Genomic DNA, 12,589 nt, shown 5'->3' with positions numbered 1-12,589 from the left:
AGCTCACAGGTTGGCAAAATCTGACATGAAAACAGATAATACGCTTAAGTCTTATTTATATATAATTTTCACGGGCGTACAATATTGTCAACAGTATCATATTTGAGCAGGTCGCTTGTCACCTAAACACTACAGCTCACAGGTTGGCAAAACCTGACATGAAAGCAGATAATACGCTTAAGTCTTATTTATATATAATTTTCACGGGCGTACAATATTGTCAACAGTATCATATTTGAGCAGGTCGCTTGTCACCTAAACACTACAGCTCACAGGTTGGCAAAATCTGACATGAAAACAGATAATACGCTTAAGTCTTATTTATATATAATTTTCACGGGCGTACAATATTGTCAACAGTATCATATTTGAGCAGGTCGCTTGTCACCTAAACACTACAGCTCACAGGTTGGCAAAATCTGACATGAAAACAGATAATACGCTTAAGTCTTATTTATATATAATTTTCACGGGCGTACAATATTGTCAACAATATCATATTTGAGCAGGTCGCTTGTCACCTAAACACTACAGCTCACAGGTTGGCAAAATCTGACATGAAAGCAGATAATACGCTTAAGTCTTATTTATATATAATTTTCACGGGCGTACAATATTTTCAACAGTATCATATTTGAGCAGGTCGCTTGTCACCTAAACACTACAGCTCACAGGTTGGCAAAATCTGACATGAAAGCAGATAATACGCTTAAGTCTTATTTATATATAATTTTCACGGGCGTACAATATTGCCAACAGTATCATATTTGAGCAGGTCGCTTGTCACCTAAACACTACAGCTCACAGGTTGGTAAAATTTCACATAAATGCAGATAATACGCTTAAGTCTTATTTATATATAATTTTCACGGGCGTACAATATTGTCAACAGTATCATATTTGAGCAGGTCGCTTGTCACCTAAACACTACAGCTCACAGGTTGGCAAAATCTGACATGAAAACAGATAATACGCTTAAGTCTTATTTATATATAATTTTCACGAGCGTACAATATTGTCAACAGTATCATATTTGAGCAGGTCGCTTGTCACCTAAACACTACAGCTCACAGGTTGGCAAAATCTGACATGAAAGCAGATAATACGCTTAAGTCTTATTTATATATAATTTTAACGGGCGTACAATATTGTCAACAGTATCATATTTGAGCAGGTCGCTTGTCACCTAAACACTACAGCTCACAGGTTGGCAAAATCTGACATGAAAGCAGATAATACGCTTAAGTCTTATTTATATATAATTTTCACGGGCGTACAATATTGCCAACAGTATCATATTTGAGCAGGTCGCTTGTCACCTAAACACTACAGCTCACAGGTTGGTAAAATTTCACATAAATGCAGATAATACGCTTAAGTCTTATTTATAGATAATTTTCACGGGCGTACAATATTGTCAACAGTATCATATTTGAGCAGGTCGCTTGTCACCTAAACACTACAGCTCACAGGTTGGCAAAATCTGACATGAAAGCAGATAATACGCTTAAGTCTTATTTATATATAATTTTCACGGGCGTACAATATTGTCAACAGTATCATATTTGAGCAGGTCGCTTGTCACCTAAACACTACAGCTCACAGGTTGGCAAAATCTGACATGAAAGCAGATAATACGCTTAAGTCTTATTTATATATAATTTTCACGGGCGTACAATATTGTCAACAGTATCATATTTGAGCAGGTCGCTTGTCACCTAAACACTACAGCTCACAGGTTGGCAAAATCTGACATGAAACCAGATAATACGCTTAAGTCTTATTTATATATAATTTTCACGGGCGTACAATATTGTCAACAGTATCATATTTGAGCAGGTCGCTTGTCACCTAAACATTACAGCTAACAGGTTGGCAAAATCTGACATGAAAGCAGATAATACGCTTAAGTCTTATTTATATATAATTTTCACGGGCGTACAATATTGTCAACAGTATCATATTTGAGCAGGTCGCTTGTCACCTAAACACTACAGCTCACAGGTTGGCAAAATCTGACATGAAAGCAGATAATACGCTTAAGTCTTATTTATATATAATTTTCACGGGCGTACAATATTGCCAACAGTATCATATTTGAGCAGGTCGCTTGTCACCTAAACACTACAGCTCACAGGTTGGTAAAATTTCACATAAATGCAGATAATACGCTTAAGTCTTATTTATATATAATTTTCACGGGCGTACAATATTGTCAACAGTATCATATTTGAGCAGGTCGCTTGTCACCTAAACACTACAGCTCACAGGTTGGCAAAATCTGACATGAAAACAGATAATACGCTTAAGTCTTATTTATATATAATTTTCACGGGCGTACAATATTGTCAACAGTATCATATTTGAGCAGGTCGCTTGTCACCTAAACACTACAGCTCACAGGTTGGCAAAATCTGACATGAAAGCAGATAATACGCTTAAGTCTTATTTATATATAATTTTCACGGGCGTACAATATTGTCAACAGTATCATATTTGAGCAGGTCGCTTGTCACCTAAACACTACAGCTCACAGGTTGGCAAAATCTGACGTGAAAGCAGATAATACGCTTAAGTCTTATTTATATATAATTTTCACGGGCGTACAATATTGTCAACAGTATCATATTTGAGCAGGTCGCTTGTCACCTAAACACTACAGCTCACAGGTTGGCAAAATCTGACATGAAAACAGATAATACGCTTAAGTCTTATTTATATATAATTTTCACGGGCGTACAATATTGTCAACAGTATCATATTTGAGCAGGTCGCTTGTCACCTAAACACTACAGCTCACAGGTTGGCAAAATCTGACATGAAAGCAGATAATACGCTTAAGTCTTATTTATATATAATTTTCACGGGCGTACAATATTGTCAACAGTATCATATTTGAGCAGGTCGCTTGTCACCTAAACACTACAGCTCACAGGTTGGCAAAATCTGACATGAAAACAGATAATACGCTTAAGTCTTATTTATATATAATTTTCACGGGCGTACAATATTGTCAACAGTATCATATTTGAGCAGGTCGCTTGTCACCTAAACACTACAGCTCACAGGTTGGCAAAATCTGACATGAAAGCAGATAATACGCTTAAGTCTTATTTATATATAATTTTCACGGGCGTACAATATTGTCAACAGTATCATATTTGAGCAGGTCGCTTGTCACCTAAACACTACAGCTCACAGGTTGGCAAAATCTGACATGAAAGCAGATAATACGCTTAAGTCTTATTTATATATAATTTTCACGGGCGTACAATATTGTCAACAGTATCATATTTGAGCAGGTCGCTTGTCACCTAAACACTACAGCTCACAGGTTGGCAAAATCTGACATGAAAGCAGATAATACGCTTAAGTCTTATTTATATATAATTTTCACGGGCGTACAATATTGCCAACAGTATCATATTTGAGCAGGTCGCTTGTCACCTAAACACTACAGCTCACAGGTTGGTAAAATTTCACATAAATGCAGATAATACGCTTAAGTCTTATTTATATATAATTTTCACGGGCGTACAATATTGTCAACAGTATCATATTTGAGCAGGTCGCTTGTCACCTAAACACTACAGCTCACAGGTTGGCAAAATCTGACATGAAAACAGATAATACGCTTAAGTCTTATTTATATATAATTTTCACGGGCGTACAATATTGCCAACAGTATCATATTTGAGCAGGTCGCTTGTCACCTAAACACTACAGCTCACAGGTTGGTAAAATTTCACATAAATGCAGATAATACGCTTAAGTCTTATTTATATATAATTTTCACGGGCGTACAATATTGTCAACAGTATCATATTTGAGCAGGTCGCTTGTCACCTAAACACTACAGCTCACAGGTTGGCAAAATCTGACATGAAAACAGATAATACGCTTAAGTCTTATTTATATATAATTTTCACGAGCGTACAATATTGTCAACAGTATCATATTTGAGCAGGTCGCTTGTCACCTAAACACTACAGCTCACAGGTTGGCAAAATCTGACATGAAAGCAGATAATACGCTTAAGTCTTATTTATATATAATTTTAACGGGCGTACAATATTGTCAACAGTATCATATTTGAGCAGGTCGCTTGTCACCTAAACACTACAGCTCACAGGTTGGCAAAATCTGACATGAAAGCAGATAATACGCTTAAGTCTTATTTATATATAATTTTCACGGGCGTACAATATTGCCAACAGTATCATATTTGAGCAGGTCGCTTGTCACCTAAACACTACAGCTCACAGGTTGGTAAAATTTCACATAAATGCAGATAATACGCTTAAGTCTTATTTATAGATAATTTTCACGGGCGTACAATATTGTCAACAGTATCATATTTGAGCAGGTCGCTTGTCACCTAAACACTACAGCTCACAGGTTGGCAAAATCTGACATGAAAGCAGATAATACGCTTAAGTCTTATTTATATATAATTTTCACGGGCGTACAATATTGTCAACAGTATCATATTTGAGCAGGTCGCTTGTCACCTAAACACTACAGCTCACAGGTTGGCAAAATCTGACATGAAAGCAGATAATACGCTTAAGTCTTATTTATATATCATTTTCACGGGCGTACAATATTGTCAACAGTATCATATTTGAGCAGGTCGCTTGTCACCTAAACACTACAGCTCACAGGTTGGCAAAATCTGACATGAAACCAGATAATACGCTTAAGTCTTATTTATATATAATTTTCACGGGCGTACAATATTGTCAACAGTATCATATTTGAGCAGGTCGCTTGTCACCTAAACACTACAGCTCACAGGTTGGCAAAATCTGACATGAAAGCAGATAATACGCTTAAGTCTTATTTATATATAATTTTCACGGGCGTACAATATTGTCAACAGTATCATATTTGAGCAGGTCGCTTGTCACCTAAACACTACAGCTCACAGGTTGGCAAAATCTGACATGAAAGCAGATAATACGCTTAAGTCTTATTTATATATAATTTTCACGGGCGTACAATATTGCCAACAGTATCATATTTGAGCAGGTCGCTTGTCACCTAAACACTACAGCTCACAGGTTGGTAAAATTTCACATAAATGCAGATAATACGCTTAAGTCTTATTTATATATAATTTTCACGGGCGTACAATATTGTCAACAGTATCATATTTGAGCTGGTCGCTTGTCACCTAAACACTACAGCTCACAGGTTGGCAAAATCTGACATGAAAACAGATAATACGCTTAAGTCTTATTTATATATAATTTTCACGGGCGTACAATATTGTCAACAGTATCATATTTGAGCAGGTCGCTTGTCACCTAAACACTACAGCTCACAGGTTGGCAAAATCTGACATGAAAGCAGATAATACGCTTAAGACTTATTTATATATAATTTTCACGGGCGTACAATATTGTCAACAGTATCATATTTGAGCAGGTCGCTTGTCACCTAAACACTACAGCTCACAGGTTGGCAAAATCTGACATGAAAGCAGATAATACGCTTAAGTCTTATTTATATATAATTTTCACGGGCGTACAATATTGTCAACAGTATCATATTTGAGCAGGTCGCTTGTCACCTAAACACTACAGCTCACAGGTTGGCAAAATCTGACATGAAAGCAGATAATACGCTTAAGTCTTATTTATATATAATTTTCACGGGCGTACAATATTGCCAACAGTATCATATTTGAGCAGGTCGCTAATCACCTAAACACTACAGCTCACAGGTTGGTAAAATTTCACATAAATGCAGATAATACGCTTAAGTCTTATTTATATATAATTTTCACGGGCGTACAATATTGTCAACAGTATCATATTTGAGCAGGTCGCTTGTCACCTAAACACTACAGCTCACAGGTTGGCAAAATCTGACATGAAAGCAGATAATACGCTTAAGTCTTATTTATATATAATTTTCACGGGCGTACAATATTGTCAACAGTATCATATTTGAGCAGGTCGCTTGTCACCTAAACACTACAGCTCACAGGTTGGCAAAATCTGACATGAAAGCAGATAATACGCTTAAGTCTTATTTATATATAATTTTCACGGGCGTACAATATTGCCAACAGTATCATATTTGAGCAGGTCGCTTGTCACCTAAACACTACAGCTCACAGGTTGGTAAAATTTCACATAAATGCAGATAATACGCTTAAGTCTTATTTATATATAATTTTCACGGGCGTACAATATTGTCAACAGTATCATATTTGAGCAGGTCGCTTGTCACCTAAACACTACAGCTCACAGGTTGGCAAAATCTGACATGAAAGCAGATAATACGCTTAAGTCTTATTTATATATAATTTTCACGGGCGTACAATATTGCCAACAGTATCATATTTGAGCAGGTCGCTTGTCACCTAAACACTACAGCTCACAGGTTGGTAAAATTTCACATAAATGAAGATAATACGCTTAAGTCTTATTTATATATAATTTTCACGGGCGTACAATATTGTCAACAGTATCATATTTGAGCAGGTCGCTTGTCACCTAAACACTACAGCTCACAGGTTGGCAAAATCTGACATGAAAACAGATAATACGCTTAAGTCTTATTTATATATAATTTTCACGGGCGTACAATATTGTCAACAGTTTCATATTTGAGCAGGTCGCTTGTCACCTAAACACTACAGCTCACAGGTTGGCAAAATCTGACATGAAAGCAGATAATACGCTTAAGTCTTATTTATATATAATTTTCACGGGCGTACAATATTGTCAACAGTATCATATTTGAGCAGGTCGCTTGTCACCTAAACACTACAGCTCACAGGTTGGCAAAATCTGACATGAAAACAGATAATACGCTTAAGTCTTATTTATATATAATTTTCACGGGCGTACAATTTTGTCAACAGTATCTTATTTGAGCAGGTCGCTTGTCACCTAAACACTACAGCTCACAGGTTGGCAAAATCTGACATGAAAGCAGATAATACGCTTAAGTCTTATTTATATATAATTTTCACGGGCGTACAATATTGTCAACAGTATCATATTTGAGCAGGTCGCTTGTCACCTAAACACTACAGCTCACAGGTTGGCAAAATCTGACATGAAAGCAGATAATACGCTTAAGTCTTATTTATATATAATTTTCACGGGCGTACAATATTGCCAACAATATCATATTTGAGCAGGTCGCTTGTCACCTAAACACTACAGCTCACAGGTTGGTAAAATTTCACATAAATGCAGATAATACGCTTAAGTCTTATTTATATATAATTTTCACGGGCGTACAATATTGTCAACAGTATCATATTTGTGCAGGTCGCTTGTCACCTAAACACTACAGCTCACAGGTTGGCAAAATCTGACATGAAAGCAGATAATACGCTTAAGTCTTATTTATATATAATTTTCACGGGCGTACAATATTGCCAACAGTATCATATTTGAGCAGGTCGCTTGTCACCTAAACACTACAGCTCACAGGTTGGTAAAATTTCACATAAATGCAGATAATACGCTTAAGTCTTATTTATATATAATTTTCACGGGCGTACAATATTGTCAACAGTATCATATTTGAGCAGGTCGCTTGTCACCTAAACACTACAGCTCACAGGTTGGCAAAATCTGACATGAAAGCAGATAATACGCTTAAGTCTTATTTATATATAATTTTCACGGGCGTACAATATTGCCAACAGTATCATATTTGAGCAGGTCGCTTGTCACCTAAACACTACAGCTCACAGGTTGGTAAAATTTCACATAAATGCAGATAATACGCTTAAGTCTTATTTATATATAATTTTCACGGGCGTACAATATTGTCAACAGTATCATATTTGAGCAGGTCGCTTGTCACCTAAACACTACAGCTCACAGGTTGGCAAAATCTGACATGAAAACAGATAATACGCTTAAGTCTTATTTATATATAATTTTCACGGGCGTACAATATTGTCAACAATATCATATTTGAGCAGGTCGCTTGTCACCTAAACACTACAGCTCACAGGTTGGCAAAATCTGACATGAAAGCAGATAATACGCTTAAGTCTTATTTATATATAATTTTCACGGGCGTACAATATTTTCAACAGTATCATATTTGAGCAGGTCGCTTGTCACCTAAACACTACAGCTCACAGGTTGGCAAAATCTGACATGAAAGCAGATAATACGCTTAAGTCTTATTTATATATAATTTTCACGGGCGTACAATATTGCCAACAGTATCATATTTGAGCAGGTCGCTTGTCACCTAAACACTACAGCTCACAGGTTGGTAAAATTTCACATGAATGCAGATAATACGCTTAAGTCTTATTTATATATAATTTTCACGGGCGTACAATATTGTCAACAGTATCATATTTGAGCAGGTCGCTTGTCACCTAAACACTACAGCTCACAGGTTGGCAAAATCTGACATGAAAACAGATAATACGCTTAAGTCTTATTTATATATAATTTTCACGAGCGTACAATATTGTCAACAGTATCATATTTGAGCAGGTCGCTTGTCACCTAAACACTACAGCTCACAGGTTGGCAAAATCTGACATGAAAGCAGATAATACGCTTAAGTCTTATTTATATATAATTTTAACGGGCGTACAATATTGTCAACAGTATCATATTTGAGCAGGTCGCTTGTCACCTAAACACTACAGCTCACAGGTTGGCAAAATCTGACATGAAAGCAGATAATACGCTTAAGTCTTATTTATATATAATTTTCACGGGCGTACAATATTGCCAACAGTATCATATTTGAGCAGGTCGCTTGTCACCTAAACACTACAGCTCACAGGTTGGTAAAATTTCACATAAATGCAGATAATACGCTTAAGTCTTATTTATATATAATTTTCACGGGCGTACAATATTGTCAACAGTATCATATTTGAGCAGGTCGCTTGTCACCTAAACACTACAGCTCACAGGTTGGCAAAATCTGACATGAAAGCAGATAATACGCTTAAGTCTTATTTATATATAATTTTCACGGGCGTACAATATTGTCAACAGTATCATATTTGAGCAGGTCGCTTGTCACCTAAACACTACAGCTCACAGGTTGGCAAAATCTGACATGAAAGCAGATAATACGCTTAAGTCTTATTTATATATAATTTTCACGGGCGTACAATATTGCCAACAGTATCATATTTGAGCAGGTCGCTTGTCACCTAAACACTACAGCTCACAGGTTGGTAAAATTTCACATAAATGCAGATAATACGCTTAAGTCTTATTTATATATAATTTTCACGGGCGTACAATATTGTCAACAGTATCATATTTGAGCAGGTCGCTTGTCACCTAAACACTACAGCTCACAGGTTGGAAAAATCTGACATGAAAACAGATAATACGCTTAAGTCTTATTTATATATAATTTTCACGGGCGTACAATATTGCCAACAGTATCATATTTGAGCAGGTCGCTTGTCACCTAAACACTACAGCTCACAGGTTGGTAAAATTTCACATAAATGCAGATAATACGCTTAAGTCTTATTTATATATAATTTTCACGGGCGTACAATATTGTCAACAGTATCATATTTGAGCAGGTCGCTTGTCACCTAAACACTACAGCTCACAGGTTGGCAAAATCTGACATGAAAACAGATAATACGCTTAAGTCTTATTTATATATAATTTTCACGAGCGTACAATATTGTCAACAGTATCATATTTGAGCAGGTCGCTTGTCACCTAAACACTACAGCTCACAGGTTGGCAAAATCTGACATGAAAGCAGATAATACGCTTAAGTCTTATTTATATATAATTTTAACGGGCGTACAATATTGTCAACAGTATCATATTTGAGCAGGTCGCTTGTCACCTAAACACTACAGCTCACAGGTTGGCAAAATCTGACATGAAAGCAGATAATACGCTTAAGTCTTATTTATATATAATTTTCACGGGCGTACAATATTGCCAACAGTATCATATTTGAGCAGGTCGCTTGTCACCTAAACACTACAGCTCACAGGTTGGTAAAATTTCACATAAATGCAGATAATACGCTTAAGTCTTATTTATAGATAATTTTCACGGGCGTACAATATTGTCAACAGTATCATATTTGAGCAGGTCGCTTGTCACCTAAACACTACAGCTCACAGGTTGGCAAAATCTGACATGAAAGCAGATAATACGCTTAAGTCTTATTTATATATAATTTTCACGGGCGTACAATATTGTCAACAGTATCATATTTGAGCAGGTCGCTTGTCACCTAAACACTACAGCTCACAGGTTGGCAAAATCTGACATGAAAGCAGATAATACGCTTAAGTCTTATTTATATATCATTTTCACGGGCGTACAATATTGTCAACAGTATCATATTTGAGCAGGTCGCTTGTCACCTAAACACTACAGCTCACAGGTTGGCAAAATCTGACATGAAACCAGATAATACGCTTAAGTCTTATTTATATATAATTTTCACGGGCGTACAATATTGTCAACAGTATCATATTTGAGCAGGTCGCTTGTCACCTAAACACTACAGCTCACAGGTTGGCAAAATCTGACATGAAAGCAGATAATACGCTTAAGTCTTATTTATATATAATTTTCACGGGCGTACAATATTGTCAACAGTATCATATTTGAGCAGGTCGCTTGTCACCTAAACACTACAGCTCACAGGTTGGCAAAATCTGACATGAAAGCAGATAATACGCTTAAGTCTTATTTATATATAATTTTCACGGGCGTACAATATTGCCAACAGTATCATATTTGAGCAGGTCGCTTGTCACCTAAACACTACAGCTCACAGGTTGGTAAAATTTCACATAAATGCAGATAATACGCTTAAGTCTTATTTATATATAATTTTCACGGGCGTACAATATTGTCAACAGTATCATATTTGAGCTGGTCGCTTGTCACCTAAACACTACAGCTCACAGGTTGGCAAAATCTGACATGAAAACAGATAATACGCTTAAGTCTTATTTATATATAATTTTCACGGGCGTACAATATTGTCAACAGTATCATATTTGAGCAGGTCGCTTGTCACCTAAACACTACAGCTCACAGGTTGGCAAAATCTGACATGAAAGCAGATAATACGCTTAAGACTTATTTATATATAATTTTCACGGGCGTACAATATTGTCAACAGTATCATATTTGAGCAGGTCGCTTGTCACCTAAACACTACAGCTCACAGGTTGGCAAAATCTGACATGAAAGCAGATAATACGCTTAAGTCTTATTTATATATAATTTTCACGGGCGTACAATATTGTCAACAGTATCATATTTGAGCAGGTCGCTTGTCACCTAAACACTACAGCTCACAGGTTGGCAAAATCTGACATGAAAGCAGATAATACGCTTAAGTCTTATTTATATATAATTTTCACGGGCGTACAATATTGCCAACAGTATCATATTTGAGCAGGTCGCTAATCACCTAAACACTACAGCTCACAGGTTGGTAAAATTTCACATAAATGCAGATAATACGCTTAAGTCTTATTTATATATAATTTTCACGGGCGTACAATATTGTCAACAGTATCATATTTGAGCAGGTCGCTTGTCACCTAAACACTACAGCTCACAGGTTGGCAAAATCTGACATGAAAGCAGATAATACGCTTAAGTCTTATTTATATATAATTTTCACGGGCGTACAATATTGTCAACAGTATCATATTTGAGCAGGTCGCTTGTCACCTAAACACTACAGCTCACAGGTTGGCAAAATCTGACATGAAAGCAGATAATACGCTTAAGTCTTATTTATATATAATTTTCACGGGCGTACAATATTGCCAACAGTATCATATTTGAGCAGGTCGCTTGTCACCTAAACACTACAGCTCACAGGTTGGTAAAATTTCACATAAATGCAGATAATACGCTTAAGTCTTATTTATATATAATTTTCACGGGCGTACAATATTGTCAACAGTATCATATTTGAGCAGGTCGCTTGTCACCTAAACACTACAGCTCACAGGTTGGCAAAATCTGACATGAAAGCAGATAATACGCTTAAGTCTTATTTATATATAATTTTCACGGGCGTACAATATTGCCAACAGTATCATATTTGAGCAGGTCGCTTGTCACCTAAACACTACAGCTCACAGGTTGGTAAAATTTCACATAAATGAAGATAATACGCTTAAGTCTTATTTATATATAATTTTCACGGGCGTACAATATTGTCAACAGTATCATATTTGAGCAGGTCGCTTGTCACCTAAACACTACAGCTCACAGGTTGGCAAAATCTGACATGAAAACAGATAATACGCTTAAGTCTTATTTATATATAATTTTCACGGGCGTACAATATTGTCAACAGTTTCATATTTGAGCAGGTCGCTTGTCACCTAAACACTACAGCTCACAGGTTGGCAAAATCTGACATGAAAGCAGATAATACGCTTAAGTCTTATTTATATATAATTTTCACGGGCGTACAATATTGTCAACAGTATCATATTTGAGCAGGTCGCTTGTCACCTAAACACTACAGCTCACAGGTTGGCAAAATCTGACATGAAAACAGATAATACGCTTAAGTCTTATTTATATATAATTTTCACGGGCGTACAATTTTG

The sequence above is a fragment of the Lepisma saccharinum genome, chromosome 18 (assembly GCF_977018435.1).
Source record: "Lepisma saccharinum chromosome 18, izLepSacc3.1, whole genome shotgun sequence".
In the NCBI taxonomy this organism is placed as follows: domain Eukaryota; kingdom Metazoa; phylum Arthropoda; class Insecta; order Zygentoma; family Lepismatidae; genus Lepisma; species Lepisma saccharinum.
Note: the sequence above shows the minus strand (reverse complement) of the source record.